Source organism: Macaca mulatta, chromosome 20 (genome assembly GCF_049350105.2).
Source record: "Macaca mulatta isolate MMU2019108-1 chromosome 20, T2T-MMU8v2.0, whole genome shotgun sequence".
Lineage (NCBI taxonomy): Eukaryota > Metazoa > Chordata > Mammalia > Primates > Cercopithecidae > Macaca > Macaca mulatta.
Window position 1 is genome coordinate 68263109 of NC_133425.1, and position 6000 is coordinate 68269108.

Below are 6000 nucleotides of genomic sequence, written 5' to 3' on the forward strand. Positions count from 1 at the left end.
ATATGAGTCTGAAATATGGGGAGAGGGTTGGGCTGGAGATGCTCCATGGGAGTAGAGAAAGAGAGAAAGTAGAATGGAAAAGAGACCTTGGGCAGAGCCCCCAGGGAATTCTAACTTTTAGAGCTAAGACTCAAGAGGATTAAGAAGTAATGAGAGTAGATGGGAAACCAAGAGGGTGGGGGTGACCAGACATCAACCTCCAACCCACAGAAGTGCTGCTACGAGCCCTGAGCCTTTCTTCCCAGAGTGGAGAGGATGGGGCCAAATTCTAGGACCTTCCACAATCTCTATTGAGCAAAGTTCTGTTCTGAGCCCGGGACAACTATGGATGCAGAGGAAGCCTGGTGAACAAGCAGACACAGGATGGTTTGTGGAACGGCATAGCCATTCCTCTCTTATACCTCCCTTCTTGACCTCTGCAGACCTCTTTCAGAATAAACAAACCCTCAAACCAGCTTGCCTTTTTTTTTTTTTTTTTTTTTTTGAGACAGAATGTTACTCTGTCGCCCAGGCTGGAGTGCAGTGGCACCATCTCGGCTCACTGCAACCTCCGCTTCCTGGGTTGAAGTGATTCTCCTGCCTCAGCCACCTGAGTAGTTGGGATTACAGGCGCGCGCCACCACGCCCAGCTAATTTTTGTATTTTTAGTAGAGACAGGGTTTCACCATGTTGGTCAGGCTGGTCTCGAACTCCTGACCTCATGATCCGCCCACCTCGGCCTCCCAAAGTGCTGGAATTACAGGCATGAGCCACCATGCCCAGCCCCAGCTTGCCTTTTAGTTTCATTTCTCTTTGTTTTGTATCTTTATACGCAAATTATTATCATTTTGCCACATTTATTCCATCTCTCTCTATATGGATGTAAACTTTAAAAAATGAAACATTTGTGCTAAATTCCAGACACATGGCTCTCCCCCTAAATACTTCAACATGTTTTTCCAAAGAATAACTTCCTCCTACACAGCCAGATTACAGTGAGCACAATCCAGAAATTTAGCATTGATATAATATTATCAAATATATCCTCTATAACCCAATTCCCTTATTATTCCAATAATGTCCTTTATATATACTCTCTCCCCACTTAAAATCCAAGGATTCAATTAAGGATTATTCATGATATGTGAATAATGCATTGTCACGACATCATCATCATGTCTGTTTAGTCTCCTTTAAGTCTCCTTCAATAAGTTTCCTAACTTTTTTTCTCTTTCACGAAAGCACTGATTTTTTTTTTTTTTTTTTTTTTTGAGACAGAGTCTCACTCTGTTGCCAGGCTAGAGTGCAGTGGTGCGATCTCAGCTCACTGCAGCCACTGCCTCCTAGGTTCAAGCAATTATCTGCCTCAGCCTCCCAAGTAGCTGGGACTACAGGCGTGTACCACCATGCCCAGCTAATTTTTGTATTTTTAGTAGAGACCAGGTTTCATCACGTGGGCCAGGCTGGTCTTGAACTCCTGACCTCATGATCCACTGCCCTCTGCCTCCCAAAGTGCTGGGATTACAGGTGTGAGTCACTGTGCCGGCCTGCTTAGGTAATCTCTAAGAAGGTTGAGGCTTTCTCTACAGCTATCCTCTCCTTCTGATCCCTCACCAGAACTGCCCTTTACAGTATGTTTATGGCAATATAGGATTTTTCTAGTGTGCTCTTCCAAACTCTTCTAACCTCTGGCCACTACCTAGTTCCAAAGCTGCTCCCACATTTTTAGGTATTTGTTACAGCAGCACCCCACTTCTCCTACCAATTTCTGTTCAGTCCATTTGGGCTGCTATAACAAAATACCATAGACTGGATAATTTGTAAAGACAGAAATTTATTTCTCATAGTTCTGGAGACTAGGAAATCCAAGATCAAGATGCTAGCAGCTTTGGTGTCTGATGAGGGCCTGTTCCTCATAGATGATGGCTTCTAAGTGTCCTCACATGGTAAAAGGAGCAAGGAAGCTCCCTTCAACCTCTTTTTTTTTTTTTTTTTTTTTTTTTTGAGACGGAGTCTCGCTCTGTCGCCCAGGCTGGAGTGCAGTGGCGCAATCTCGGCTCACTGCAAGCTCCACCTCCCGGGTTCACGCCATTCTCCCGCCTCAGCCTCCGAGTAGCTGGGACTACAGGCGCCCGCCACCACGCCCGGCTAGTTTTTTTTTTTTGTATTTTTAGTAGAGACGGGGTTTCACCATGTTAGCCAGGATGGTCTCGATCTCCTGACCTCGTGATCCACCCGCCTCGGCCTCCCAAAGTGCTGGGATTACAGGCTTGAGCCACCGCGCCTGGCCCCTTCAACCTCTTTTATAAGGACACGGATTCCATTCATGAAGGCAGAGTCCTTATTACTTCATCGCTTTCCCCAAGGCTCTGTCTCTTGATACTATCACATTGGGTATTGGGTTCCAACATATGAATTTTGGGGAACACTGACATTCAGACCATAGTATACCCTTTCCAAGTCAGGTGGCCCTCTGTTGGGTGGCAGGCAACCCCAGAGAAGGAACAGCTGTGACTTGCTGTCAGTCAGTGTCATCGTGGCTGGGGGATGGGTATATCAGAAGGCAAAGGGGATCCAGAGCCCCTCTCAACAAATGATCATTGCAATGATTTCCTTGTGAATTGTTCTAGGGTTTGATTCACATAAATACAAGCAGAACAAATCTATATACACTTCTTCCCGATTCACACAAAAGCTAGTATAGTTTTCTCTGTTTTCTGCCTTGCTTTTTTCATGTAATTTTCTGAAGATCTTTTCATATTGGTAAATAAAAAAGTTCCTCATTCTTTTTTTTCAAGCTGCATAGTGCCCTGCTGTATGAATATATCATAATGTATTTAATCAGTCCTCTCTTGATAGACATTTGGATTATTTCTAATCTTTTGCTACTATAAAGCTGTATGAATGACCTTGTATGTTATTTTGCATTCTCACATGTACATCTGTGGTGTAAATCTCCAAAAGTTTAATGTCTTAAAAGTGACCTAGCCATCCAAAGGTGGGAGAATCACTTGAATCCGGGAGGCGGAGGTTGCAGTGAGCTGAGATCGCGCCATTTCACTCCAGCCTGGGAGACACAGCAAAACTCTGTCTCAAAAACAAAAAAAAGAGCCTGGTGTATTGTATCTGTAGCCTCAGTGGTGATCATGGCAGGGCTTGGAATGGAGTGAGTCTTTAATGAAATGGTGAAGGGACCAGTGGTTAATGTCTAAAAAGTAACCTAGACATTAACCTTTTTTTTTTTTTTTTTTTTTTTTTTTTTTTTTTTTTTTTTTGAGACTGAGTCTCACTCTATTGCTCAGGCTGGAGTGCAGTGGTGTGATCTCGGCTCACCGCAACCTCCACCTTGGGGTTCAAGTGGTTCTCCTGCCTCATCCTCCCGAGTAGCTGGGACTACAGGCACCTGCCACCACACCTGGCTAATTTTTATATTTTTAGTAGAGACAGAGTTTTGCCATGTTGGCCAGGCTAGTCTTGAACTCCTGACCTCAAGTTATCCACCCACCTCAGCCTCCCAAGACATTAAACTTTTGATAGCTTGCCAAATGTCCTCCACAGGAATTATATAGATTTGTATTCCCAACAGTTATACATGAGAGTGTCTATTTCCCCACAACTTCATCAACAGCATGTACTACCAAAATTTTGTTTTTTTCCCCCTAAACTAAACGTCCTTTAAAATCTAGGTGGAGGTAGCCATCGCCCCACAGCTCTTGCACTCACATTGGTGGAAATGTGATTAAAATCACCTTCCCAGTGATTTTAAGAACTGTTTTTTTCTGATTATAAAAATAATACACAGGCTAGGCTTGGTGGCTCACACCTGTAATCCCAGCATTTTGGGAGGCTGAGGCAGGAGGATTGCTTGAGCCCAGTAGTTCAAAACCAGCCTGGGCAGCATAGGGAGACCCCTATCTCTACAAAAAACACAAAAATTAGCTGGGTGTGGTGGTGCGTGCCTGCAGTCCCAGCTACTTGGGAGGCTGGGGTGAGAGTCTCGCTCTCTATCCCAGGCTAGAGTGCAGTGGCCCAGTCTCGGCTCACTGCAACCTCTGCCTCTCGGGTTCAAGCGATTCTCCTGCCTCAGCCTCCCAAGTAGGTGGGATTACAGGCGCGTGCCACCACGCCTGGGATAGACAGCAAGACTCCCATCTAAAAAAAAAAAAAAAAAAAAAGAAAGAAAGAAACTCTCATATAGATATAAAATGAACATGTTCAAGATTTTCTTTAACTCAATGATCATTGAAGAAATCAAGCAGATATTATAATAGGTTCAAAAAAGAATATGAAGAACAGACCCATTTGTAGACCAGGAATAATGAAATAAATGTGCAAATGGAGGCAAATTTGTTTTGTTTTATTTTGTTTTTGTTTTTACAGAGGGAAAGCAAAATCAATTGACTTTCTACTAGACAGAACATAATATGCATGTTTATAGACAAGAATTTTTTTTGCATTGCGACCAATTAGCTATTTGTAAAATAGCTCAGAGTCAATGAAACACTAGAGTCAGATACCCTGGAGGAGTGTGCTCTAGACAATGAAGTTTTTCACTGAAGTTCAAGTGGAAAGGCATTAGTTTTCTTCCAACTGGAAAGGTGAGCTGTTAAATGGTCTGGGAGCTTTGGGGTTTGGGAAAATCTGGGTTTGAGGCTAGTCCGGAGGAGAAGTAGCGCCTCCCGATGGTTCTGATTCCGCAGGCTGGGAACGGAGCCCGGGCATCTGTGTTTTCGAATAGCTTCACGAGGCACCCTAATTAAGAACCGGTGTGTTAATTTAGCACTCAATATTCCATCCTAAAGGAGAGTCTAATGTAGGAATAATCCAAATACTTACCTAAGTTTTTCTTTAAGCAAATAAACATCTCTATTGGCTTTGGGTACAGGCAATGGCATTTGGGGACACAGAGTTGACTTTTTCCATTTGGTTTCTTTGAGTGGTTTCTTTCAGCCTTCGCTTATGAGGGAGGCAGTCCTTAGCTATGTGGGTCAAGGGGGAAATCCTCGCACAGTCTCCGCGAGATCTTCTGATTCTCTTTCCCACTCAGCACATCCTGTGCTTGCTGTCAGACCCTAGACTCAAGCTCTGGCGACAGAGGGGACTTCGGGCTGGGTTAGTTCCTACGCAGGCGCTCTAGGTGGGAGAGCGAGCCTGCAGGTGGCGCAGAGCTGGCCAGCAGGGGGCAGCACAGGCTCAGGCTGGAGGCGCGGGAGCCCATACGATACAGTCTTCCTCAGTTTTGAGAATCCCCTCCCCCGACTCAGCCGGGGTGACCAGAGTTCTCTCATCCAGCTGTGAAACAACGCCTGGAGTTCAGTATTTAGGTTTACTAAATAGGTTCATTACTTCGTGAACTTCGCATAATACATAGGTGAGACTGAGCTAGGGAAGTTACTCACCCTCCCTCTGCCCCAAATGCAACCCTCTCGCTTGCAAAATGGGGATAATTGTACCTACCTCATAGGCTTAAATAAATAATATGCATAACACACTGGCACAGTGCCTAACATATATTTATACTACACATGTATTCGCTATTCTTTTATTTAAACATTTTTTTTTTTTTAGAGACGGAGGTCTTGCTATATTGCCCAGGCTGGTCTTGAACTCCTGGGCTCTAGCCATCTTCCTGCCTCAGCCTCCAAAGTCCTGGGATGACAGGTGTGAGCCCCCACGCCTGGCCTGTATTAGCTATTGTTATTGCATTGCTATTGCACTGTGGATGCCATTGTGATGCAAGGAAGAGAAATAAGATAGTTGTGCTGGCAGAGAGCTCACAGCCTCATGAGAGAGGCAGCTAAGTAAATTCTTTGTGACACTGGGAAGAAAAAGATGAGCATGAGGTGGGGGCAGGATATGGAGGCAGAAGTAAACAAAAGTCTTTGGGAGGCTGAGGCAGGCGGATCACCTGAGGTCAGGAGTTCGAGACCAGCCTGGCCAACATGGAGAAACCCTGTCTCTATTAAAAATATAAAAATTAGCTGGGTGTGGTGGTGTGTTCCTGTGGTCGCAGCTACTCAG

At 44.7% G+C, this 6000-nt stretch overlaps 1 long non-coding RNA gene across 1 annotated transcript; it reads right to left on the minus strand.

The window, feature by feature from the left end:
- Positions 1-4315: 4315 nt before the first annotated feature.
- Positions 4316-5092, minus strand: LOC144338230 (uncharacterized). The gene is made up of 2 exons (XR_013412194.1): positions 4816-5092; positions 4316-4731 (listed from the first exon to the last, which is right to left on the minus strand). It is a non-coding gene; the product is annotated as an uncharacterized LOC144338230 (long non-coding RNA).
- Between the last annotated feature and the right edge of the window lie 908 nt (positions 5093-6000).